The following is an 11,690-nucleotide window of genomic DNA, read 5'->3' as shown; positions in this document are numbered from 1 at the left end:
CATTTTAAATATTGCTCACTGTAAAATACCACATTTCAGCCTGCCTCTCAAATATATCATAGAGGTTTGCACAATAAACATATTTAGATATCCAGTTTTCCTTAAAATAAATAATTTATTTCGTTTCGTTAATAAAAAGTTTTAAACTACATTACCCACAAGCCTCCGTCGTTCTATCTATGCAAAGGCAACACTAGGGGGCTGTTTTTTGTAGTTCATTGAAGTTATGCTTAGGGTTAGGATTAGGATCTCGCTAAAGATGTCATTTTTGTCAAGATAGCAACACTTCATTGTTGACTTAATATATTACTAATGTGATGATAGCAGCAAAACATACTTTTTAACATGATGCGCTGTTTAATATGGGTTAAAAGATAGTCCAACCACAGACTGTCCTGAAAATTCATAGCCAATGACATCAAAGCTGAGCAGCAGCGTCACACTTCCTTATCCATGTATGACCGACGTCTTTCGTTTTTCGGCTGAAGGGATAGATTCGGTTAACAATAGATTAAGCTTGCTACTTATTAGATTCTGTTTTATTAACGTCTTCACCTTCCTCCGTTGTTCAGCTTGACAAACATTGGGCAATATTGATGTGCACATGCCCAGCAGTCGCAGTTGTATCCAACAAACAGATTCCTCTATAATAAATATAAGACACATTTTTAAGATTTGTATTTTTTTTTTTGACCAAAGACAAATATATTTACTAATCAAATGACGTGCTTCTAAAATTTACACTGTATATTACATTGTGTTTTAAAGTTAAAATTGTTCACATTTGTGTTTCTGTGATTTACCATTCTCTACCATTTGAACTCTAGGAATAAAAACTGAAATTATAAATGAATGAATGAATGAACAAATAAATACATAAAGCATAATAAACATGCATATTTTTGTAAGGATCTTCCATTATTTATTTATATGTCAAACTCATTTAAAGACAACATGCCCAAATTACTACACTGCATCCTCTGTCACCAAGCTCGTTTTTGCCACCATAAAGAATAAAAAGGCAGTTATGTTGTAAACATTAACTATTTTCAGTATGCAAATGAAAATGCTTTTATTAAAAAACAAAACAGTAAATACAGTATGTCTTTCAGAGAACACTGGAAAAAGTGTTGTGACCAAAATGTTATACAACACAATGTAAATGTTTCAAACTCACAAAAAAACACCATGAAGACATGCATGTCAAGTGTGCAATATATTTTTAATATGGAGCGCTATTTTTAACTATTGTTTTCATCACTGGTTCTGTAATGTATTCATTATGAGCTTATAATTAAAACAAAGTTACATCTTCTGCAAAAATCAAACCACTGCAAAGTCTAATCACTGATCCAGGGACCATTTCTGTGTGTGCGGGAGATAAAGAGTAAACGAGGTGAGTCCTTGTGCATGATGGAGCTACAGCGTTATCCTCAAACAATCCTGTAAGACAGAAAGGAAGGAAATATTAAATTACATTCAACTTATACATTACACTGTGTTTTGTTTAGACCATAAAAGCAGCCTCTGTAAAAACTTGAGAGTGTGTGTACGTGACAGTGTGTGAACGAGACTGTCCCCGGTCTTAATAATGCCAAAGCACAGCGTCCTTAAAACACACTAAACCTCTCCAATACTGCTCCGGAGCGCTATACAAAGCTTAGTGTATCCCATCATGCATCATGTTTTGGAATAAATCGTCAGACTTTTTGCCGAGATCTCACAAGAGGTCATGGGAAGCTGTCCAATGTACAGTATGTGAAATATTGATAATTAGTTATTAAAAATCTCTGTAAACACATAAGTGTCCCATAAGGCAGTGGCTCCCAATCCTGGTCCTGGAGAAGCCCAACACTGCACATTTGAGATGTCTCCCTGATCAAACACACCTGATTCAACTCATCAGCTCATCAGTGAAGACTCCAAGGCAGATAAGAGAGACACCAAAACCGTGCAGTGCTGGGGTTCTCCAGGATCAGGATTGGGAAACACAGTCATCAGGTCATGAAAAGTTCGACACACACTTGTGGTCATCATGCTCACTCGAACACTAGGCCAAATACAGGAAAGACTTCAAATAAGTAATCAAGTGGTCAAGAAGATGGCAAGTGTGGGTATTTGGACAGTGCAACAGTTTAAGAAACAACAAATGCTGTACAAATTATAACAGCAGGAGTGTTTGATAAAAGAGACAAACTATCACAGACTTACTGCTGCATATATCTGCCTCCGCAGCTTTCTGTCTTCTCCATTTCTGAAGGAATCCCTCTCCAGAAACACCACTGGGCTGACTGCCTTTATGTCTTTTCAGCTAAAAATAAAAATAAAAATAATAAAATGGGGAGAGTAAATAAAATTGAATTATATAAAGAATGTTAATAATGATCTGTGAGCAAAATATTTAGATATAATAAATATATATAAATATATATATATAAATATAAACTGATATGAATGAACTGCAAAATGGAAAAATACATGTTTTATTATTTATTTTTAATTTGATTTTTTTTTGGGGGGATTTACATTAAAAGGTATTAAAAGCATGGTACAGAACATATGATTACTGTGATATCTGTCATATAAAAGCACATAAAAACACTAACATTACAGTGATACAAACATAGCTGGTTTGGTGATTATTGTATTGTTGTATTGGTTATTAATATACCATAGTAAAACTACAGTTACAGTTACTAATGTCCTGTTTACTGTGTTTTAACTTCACATTTCATTTATTACTATTGTAAGTGTCGTGATTACCATGATTTTACTACAAATACAACTTACATCATTAATCCTGAAATTAATAATAATATAAAACTGTTCGAAGGTCTATGGCACGTCACGTGACAGATAGAGTTTAATCAGACTAATTAGCAGCTGTGTTCATTTATTTAAACGCAATGAAACTCAAAGACAGCCGCGGATGACCGATATAATACAGCGATTAAACATATGGCACTAATTTGATTAATAAATAAGACAGAATACATTTTATAAAAGGCATTAAAAGAGCGTATTTACGACTACTCACCCAAACTGTGGAACTGATAGCAAGTATCGCGATGTGTGCTGAATGAGACTTCTTGAACGTGATTTCATAGCGATAAACATCTCATGTCCTCGTGTCGAATTCTGACGCCAAAAGTTTCCCATTGAAAGCAATGAAGGTCGTAGTGCTTCGATATTCGACGCCGAGAGGCACATTTGGCGTCATAAAAGTGACGCTAGGGGCGCTTGACCATGCTTCGGTTTTTGACGCCTTTGGAGTGAGAATGGGTTGCCATAAGGCCATTTGCCATTTCTCTATTTTTAGAGTCAGTCTTAATACCCAATCAGTTTCTATAAAACATTTTGTCACAAGGACATAGTGTAGACATACATATACATAGCACAATTTTATTTTTCATTATACGGGTATTTTTATTCAAAGAAAAACTCACTCCTAAATATAAATGTTGTGTTCATTATTCTCATTATTGTGCCCCTCATTCTCATATTATTATTATTATTATTATTATTATTATTATTATTATTATTATTATTATTATTATTATTATTATTATTATTATTATTATTATTATTAATTTATTCATTTATTTTTTAAGTATCTTTGTGCAGTTAGTGCATGGTGACATTCATCAAGATGCAAAAAAAAACAACAACAACAAAACATAATAATAATAATAATAATTATAATAATTTGTCCATACAATTTGTGCCATATTCCACATTCCAAAGGGCTTGGTACATCCATAACTGATCCAAAACAGCACTAACAACTGATGTGGTCTGGGTTTAAAAAAGATCCATGAAGCACAAGAGTTGTATGGGCTACTTTTTTGATGATTTAATGGTGTTTCTTGTTCTGTTTGGAGATGGACAGATGAGTGGTCACTATGAATTGCCATTGTTTATGGAAAGAGCTGCATAAAAACATTTGTGTTACACCAGAAATATATATATATATATATATATATAAATAAATAAATAAATAAATAAAAAGTTAATATGTGAAATGGTTTGAAATGACATATGGGAAATAAGTCATAATTGCTGATATCAACACAGGTGCCATTTTATAGATCCATAATCAGTCATAAAATAGTCAAAGAAATAGCAAAGACAATGAAATTATAATTGGAATACAGAATGATACAATGACTTTTTAAACGATAGTGTAGGGAAGACCAAAATGTTAAGCACTGCCTTTCTCTGTCACACGGTCCCATTGGTGGTAATTAAATTTGTATTATTACTGAACAAAACAAAAATTGCCCCCACTATCCTTCCTTTTTCCTCTCCATTAAACATCCCCAGATGTTGTTTTCAGATTCGGTCACAGGCCGAGAAACATGTCAGTCACTGGGAACTGACACTTTCTTCCGCATGACTGAATCTGAGAGAATTCATGCTTCACATTTTAGATTCGTAACATCTCAAATATGTTATTTCTAGAATTTCATTAAATATTTAACACATTACACCATCCATTTGAATTGTTTCTGATAACATTTTTTGTGCGTGTGTGTGTATGTCAGTTGCACGCTTTTAAACTTTTTTTTTTTTTTTTTCACGTTTTTGCTCACAACCCTATAGGGACTGAGTTCAACTTTAACAACGCTGATGACATTTTAGGTATGTACGTCAGGTATAATCTTAAAGGTCACAATGGGGAACACTGCAGGGGTAAAATTCCTGAAACAAGGTTGAGTTGAGGGGCCTTTTATGATTCTTGGCCAATATCCAGAACTAAAGGTTCCAAAATATTGTTTTCATTGCAGATTTGGCTTTGGTTTCCCAGTCTGTTCTGTGTTCCCAGCCTTAAAGGAGCATCAGGGGCAGTTGTCACTTAGCAAAAATATTAATGGTGAAATAGACTGATTATTATTGTGTGGTGAAACGACACAGCCATTTTTGTTCTCATATATCAGTATGGCAGTTTATTAGCAACACTAGACAATATCTCGAACAAGCATTCTTCTTCTTGGTCTACTAAAACACAGCATGTTGTGAGAACAAATACAAGCATTTATCATGGGAATAAATCTTGAATTCACGTGTCTCATTTATCACCAGGTTGAACAGCATGGAAAACTCCTCCGAATGGATCAACATTTCACTTGACTCTGAATTTGAGCCCTGTGCCATGCTGAGGAGCTCCAGTTCACGAGTCGCCCTCTACATCTTCATCATCACCGGGATGGCCTGCACTGTTGTAGGCAACTTCCTGTGGTTCTCGCCATTGCTTACTTCAAACAGCTGCAGTGCCCTACTAACTCTTTCGTCATGTCTCTGGCTGTCGCTGTCGCTGTGGGACTGGTGGTTATGCCGTTCAGTATGGTCATTGGTTTTGACCGCTATTATGCCGTCTGCAACCCTTTAGTATATTCGTTTAAGATGTCCCATCAACGTGTGGGTCTGCTGATTGTGGTTTGCTTGGTCATTCCATCCCTCATCTCCTTCGGTCCAATCCTCCTCTGGCTGCACAAGCTTGGAATGGATGTTCCTTTGCCTGAAAATGTGTGCATCTTCTTGGTTAACCGTGTTTATGCCATCATGGCGTCCATTGTTTAGATTTACCTGCCTATGGTGACCATGTTGGTGGCCTACTGGAAGATCTACAAAGTGGCCAAGCGGCAAGCCATGCAGATAAGTGCAATGGAGGCGCAGATGGCGGCAGGTGTGGGCAAAGTCTCGAGCAAGAAACAAAAACACCGCAATACTATAAGGAGGGAAAGAAAAGCGGCCAAAACTGTGGGCATCATAATGGGGTTTTTCCTTCTCTTCTGGTTGCCCTTCTTTAATATTGTCGACCCGTTCATTGACTAGGGGACTGCTGCTGTGATATGGGATGTGTTCCTGTGGTTAGGGTATATAAACTTCTCCCTAAACCCTTTCCTCTATGGTTTCTTTAACCGATCCTTCCGTACACTGTAAAAAATATGCCTTAAAATATATGATAAAAAACCGGCAGCTGTGGTTGCCAGAATTATACTGTAAAAAATACGGTAACACTGGTTTTTGTTTAACGGTTTTATACCGTAAAAAAAAGCAGCAACATCATTTTAGGTTTAACAGTTTTACCTTAAATTTACAGTTTAATACCGTTATTTAACGGTAATGATATTCAATTAAATTAATGCATTTAACAGACGCTTTTATCCAAAGCGACTTACAGTGCATTCAGGCTATCAATTATTACCTATCATGTGTTCCCGGGGATTCAAACCCCCAGCCTTGTGCTTGATAGCGTAATGCTCTACCAATTGAGCTACAGGAACACTGATGTAATATTAATATACCAACTTATACCAACTTATTGAAGTACTGAAATCTGTTTTGTACCTTTGTATTAAACTGGTAACCACCAAAGCAGGTGGTGATGAGAAAGGCACATGATGAAACAAAGCCCATCACAAGCAGCTTTAAAAAAATGTAGTTCAAATATATTTTTCAGTGTTCATGTTAGTGCACCCACTTTCCATGCCAGAAATGCTAGTTCGAATCCTGCTCAGGGATAAATTTCCCAAAAGCATTGTTAGCTAACTATGGCTGCAAGGGGTGGCACTGGTGCCGTGACCAGGATGGGAGTGAGGTTTAGGGGTATGAGTGTAATGGAGGTCAACTAGCAAGAGTGGTTTAGGTACAGTGGCATGCGAAAGTTTAGGAACCCCTTGCAGAAAGTTCAAAAGCTCACTGATGCTCCCGAAGGAAACAAGATGCATTAAGAGCTGGGGGGAGAAACTTTTGGAATTTGAAGATCAAGGTTTATTGTACTTAATTTGGGAAACATACAAGTGTTTTGTGTTGCTTACGAAGGGCAGAACTAAATGGAATATATATATATATATATATATATATATATATATATATATATATATATATATATATATATATATATATATATATATATATATATACAGTGGGGATCGAAAGTTTGGGCACCCCTTGCAGAATCTGTGAAAATATGAGTAATTAAAAAAAAAATAAGAGAGATCATACTAAATGCATTTTATATTTTATTTAATACTGTCCTGAGTAAGATATTGTGCATAAAAGATATTAACATTTAGTCCCCAAGACAAAAAAAATGCTGAAATTATTAAAATAACCCTACTCAAAAGTTTGGGAACCCTTGGTTCTTAGTACTGTGTTCTGTTACCTGATGATCCACGACTGTCTTTCTGTTTTTGTGATGGTTGTGCATGATTCCCTTGTTTGTTCTGAACAGTTAAACTGAGCAGCGTTCTTCAGAAAAATCTTTAAGGTCCTGCAGATTCTTCTGTTTCCCAGCATCTTTGCATATTTGAACCCTAATGCATCTTGTTTCCTTCTGGAGTGTCAGTGAACGTTTGAACCTTTTTTAATAGTTGTGTTTGAGTGCCTCAGTTGTCCTCAGTGTGAAAAGAATCATACATTTTTTTTTTTTTTTTGTGATGTGGACTAAATGTAAACATCTTTTATGCACAATATCTTCCTCAGGACAGTACTAAATAAAATAAAAAAATAACATGCATTTAGTATGATCTCTCTTATTCTGTTATAATGATTCACATTTTCACAGATTCTGCAAGGGGTTCCTAAACTTTTGCATGTCACTGTAAACCTCACTCCCCTGATGTCAAGCGTTGCACTAGCAATTGATACTAGAGTCTGCCATCCTTGTTAGGGTGCCCACTTTCCATGCCAGAAAAAAATATGGTTTGAATCCAACTCAGAGCAAGTGAAGTGAATAGAACCAGAAGGGTTAAATAAAAAGCACACCTTAGGGAAATATTAGATTTTCAAACTTATTAAAGTATATTTAGTTTATTTTTCATCACAAAATATAATTTTTATAATAATTTTTTGACAATATTAATACATTTTGATAAAAAAGGCTAAACACATATGAACAATTGCAAGCAACTAAAATGTGAAAATTGGAAATATATTTGTGTAAATATATTTTTAAATTTTTATTAGCAATAGGCTTTTTTTGCATATTTTAAAACATACTTAAAACAGATCTGAAAATATATTATTGCCTGCTGTATGGGTGACCATAGGTATTAATTGTTGTAAGACTTTAAAAGACTTTAATGATTATGGCATTATATATATATGGGTTCAGTATGGGTTCCAAATAATGATAAATGATACAACACAAACCCCAGTATGATAAGGCTAACAGCATGATAAAGTGCATGCAAACATTGTGATTTGAACTTCCTGTACGATGTGTTTTCTTTCACGTTTTTTTACTGTGTGAATAAATTAGATGTCTGGTCTTCATTCATAATTTTTTCCCACAGATTTGGTGCTTTGCAGCACACAATCCATCATTCTATTGCATCTATTGCTAGCACTAATGCAAAGTGTATTCAAGGTACCAAAAAGAACTTTACCTTTTTTATTCTGGCAGAATTATAAGCATTATGTGGTACAAGATGTAACAGTTGAATTCTAAAATGGTTAAGAGCCCATTTTAAACTCACATAATGTCCTTTGCAAACAAACTATGGCAGCATGAAATAATAAACAGAATGAAGAACAACCAGGAATAGAAGGTTTTTGCTATTTGAGGATCCAGTGCACTTTAAAGTGCCTATCGAAAGAAACACTCCAAAGGCGTGTGACACATCATCCCCTGTCATGCTATGCTGGAAATGAAACAAGAATGAAATCTCAGCAGTGATCATGTTTTCTTTATATAATTCTTATGAGATGACTGGATGTCCCGCTGGTCTGCTGCTTTAATAATGGGGTAGGCAAAGATAAAGGAGCTTGGGTGGATGGGGGTTGTTCTTTATAATGAATGATCAATTTAATAATTTTGAAAATGGAAATCGTCTCAGGAAAACATCCAGTATCATGCTTGTTGCTGGTGTTAGTGTTCAGTAATCCACAGGAAACAGGGGAGGACAGGGAATCACAGTGATTTATTCTTCTAAGTTCTCAGAGATCTTAAATGGAAAAGGAAAACAGTTCGCTTGCACATAGAGTACGTTATTTTCATACCCAGAGTCTTGTCTTATATAATTAAACAAAATGTGAGATGATTCAGAGTGCTTTTAGAAGCTGCCTTTTAACAATTGTGTTTCCAATTCTGTTGGAAAATTTTAGGAATTTGTAATTCATTTACATTAACAGTGACCTCTACTGGCCATCTTAGATTTTTCATCATTAATGATTAAATGAATGCAGCAATGAATCAGTTGATAGGCTGACCGATTTAGAGGCTGCTTTTTCATGACTCAGGAGACATCATAGGGTTCTCATTAATGTTTTGGTTAGGTTTCACCTTTGTCTCAGATGTTTCTGCTAAAATTCTTTGTATAAATAAAAATAGACAAGAGATGAGAAATAGATGTGCAGTATGAGTACAAAGCTATAAAATGAATGTGCATTGTTCACATCCTGGCAAATCTGAGCACAACATGTAATACTGTTAACTCTCTTCTTGAGACATACAATGAGTTTCAGGATGTCTTAGTATCTGGTATATCCTTCTTTTGTTTAAATGTCAGCAGCACTTGAGCTGCATGAACCCAGCAAGTTACTATAAAGCCTTGATAATCATGTTCTCTGGCATGATTTGATCATTTTCCACCAAAGAGCATCTTGAATGGAAACAAGAACATCTGACCTTTTGTACAAAGGAGCCACAAATGTGCCTATGTGAGTAGTGACTAATCTTAAAGGGATAGTTCACCCCACAAAATAAAAAATGCTATCATCATTTACTGCAGGCACGTGCACAGGTAGGGCTCAACCTGTGCAGAGCAAATGCCCTTTTTGCCCTTACACTCCGAAGTGCTCTTTTTTTGGTGGTGTTTTTTTTTTTTTTTTTTTTTTTTTTTAATCAATGCTATTGGTCACCCTTTACGTCTGTCTGTCTGTTTTACCAAATGAAAGTTCTTAAAACGAGCTTGTATAAATCTTATTCGATCCTCAAGCTGTCAGTAAGCTGATAACTCCGCCCCCTCTATATTCATTGAATCAACTGAAGTTCCACAGCAGCCGCACAGTAGACACCAGCTGAGCTGAACAAAGTTTTGCGAAGGGTAAATAAATATCTTGTTGTTTGAATAAGTACTACTAAACATTGTCTATAAAGGCTCATATTTTATTTATTTGATGTCTGACTGACTGACTGACTGAGACATGTGGGACGTCGCCTGAAAGAGAGGGCTAGCATTTGCCATCTAGTCATAGCCAATTCATAGCCAACACAGCCTGTGCATACAGTTACATTTCATCTTTTATAAAATGCTAATTTGGCCAAATGCATTTTACCACAGGAAAAACTGAGCGCTCCGTCTATATAGCTAAAAAAACTAGTTTGTAACCTGTAGATGAAAATGTAATGTGATGCCCGCAGCGGCAGGCGCCGTCGCCGTTTTAATGACGGACAGAAAAAAAATCACATTTGCACACATTCGCTGGTCAAAAATGATAAATTGATAAGTAATACAACAACATATAATTTGTTTTTACCATCGGAAAATCATAACAGGTGCGCCCCCGCGCTGTTTCGTACTGGAACTTACACAAAGCGACGAGTGATCCTCGGCACCTAGATAACATATTTCTAAGAAATTTCTTCTTTGATTTATGATTGCTGATACACTTAATTTATTAACATTTAGGCTAATCATGTTATGGTATACTCTCTGTATACTCTCTGTATAAAATGTTGTAAAACATGGTTTTACTACAGTAATGTAGTAGTAACTAAAAAAAAAAATTACAGAAGATCACTGAAATCTTTATATTTTATCATACAGAATGTAATTCATGATTCATTCCAAGTCTTCATTTATTTGATCCAAAATACAGCAAAATCAGTAATATTGTGTAATATTTTTACAATTTTAAATAACTGTTTTCTATTTGAATATTTTAAAATGTAATTTATTTTTGTGATCAAAGCTGAATTTTCAGCATCATTACATCAGTACTCTTCAGTGTCACGTGATCCTTCAGAAATGCTTTTCACTGCAACTGTACTTTTCACACTATTTTTATTTATTTTTTCATTGCTGGCTTATTTTAGGGAAAGTTTAGTGAATAAGAGACCTTCAAGAGACCAACATCCCTGGTCCACCACAGTATAAAATTTTTGCCAGATACATGGCTCACAGAAGGTTGCTGTTGTATTAGGTTTAAAGAAGCCCTTAAAACCCTGTTTATCTATATTATCGAATTATCTAATATTATTATTATGGTTGTTATTAATCGTGAATAAATCTAAAGCTTTTGAGACTATTATTTTGTGTTATTGAATTTGTCATGAAGATGTGACCATTTCTTCCTTTTATGCAGGCTTAGTAATTAACCTTGATATAAAAAAGGGGGGGGGGGGGGTGCCCTTTTTCAGTTTCAGCACATGCCCCTCAAAAGGTCTGTGCACGGCCCTGATTTACTGTACTCATCCCCATGTTATTCCAAACCCATAAAACGTTTAATTAAGATATTTTAATTAAACCTGGCACGAAATTACAAGCTTCAATGTTTCTATCTATGTTTGTGTGTTTATATGTGAATAAAAGCTTAAATTAAATATGTTCATCATATAAAGCCATTGTATCTCTGCACAAGACTTTGATCAAAATGCTTAATTTCAGTTTGCTCTGTGTCATCTTCATAACCATTTTGGATCTTGCAGTTTTGGTTACCTGGACTTGAATGGAAGGAAAATA

General features: G+C 35.1%; 1 long non-coding RNA gene and 1 pseudogene across 1 annotated transcript; one reads left to right on the top strand and one right to left on the bottom strand.

Moving 5' to 3' along the window:
- Positions 1-765: 765 nt before the first annotated feature.
- Positions 766-3,282, bottom strand: LOC127945145 (uncharacterized). The gene is made up of 4 exons (XR_008150542.1): positions 3,038-3,282; positions 2,212-2,311; positions 1,890-2,050; positions 766-1,443 (listed from the first exon to the last, which is right to left on the bottom strand). It is a non-coding gene; the product is annotated as an uncharacterized LOC127945145 (long non-coding RNA).
- Positions 3,283-5,092: 1,810 nt separating this feature from the next.
- LOC127945072 (5-hydroxytryptamine receptor 4-like) lies at positions 5,093-6,825 on the top strand (annotated as a pseudogene).
- The last annotated feature ends 4,865 nt before the right edge of the window (positions 6,826-11,690 follow it).

Source organism: Carassius gibelio, chromosome A1, assembly GCF_023724105.1.
Source record: "Carassius gibelio isolate Cgi1373 ecotype wild population from Czech Republic chromosome A1, carGib1.2-hapl.c, whole genome shotgun sequence".
Lineage (NCBI taxonomy): Eukaryota > Metazoa > Chordata > Actinopteri > Cypriniformes > Cyprinidae > Carassius > Carassius gibelio.
The sequence above is the reverse complement of the archived record's forward strand: the minus strand, read 5'-3'. Positions and strand labels throughout refer to the sequence as shown.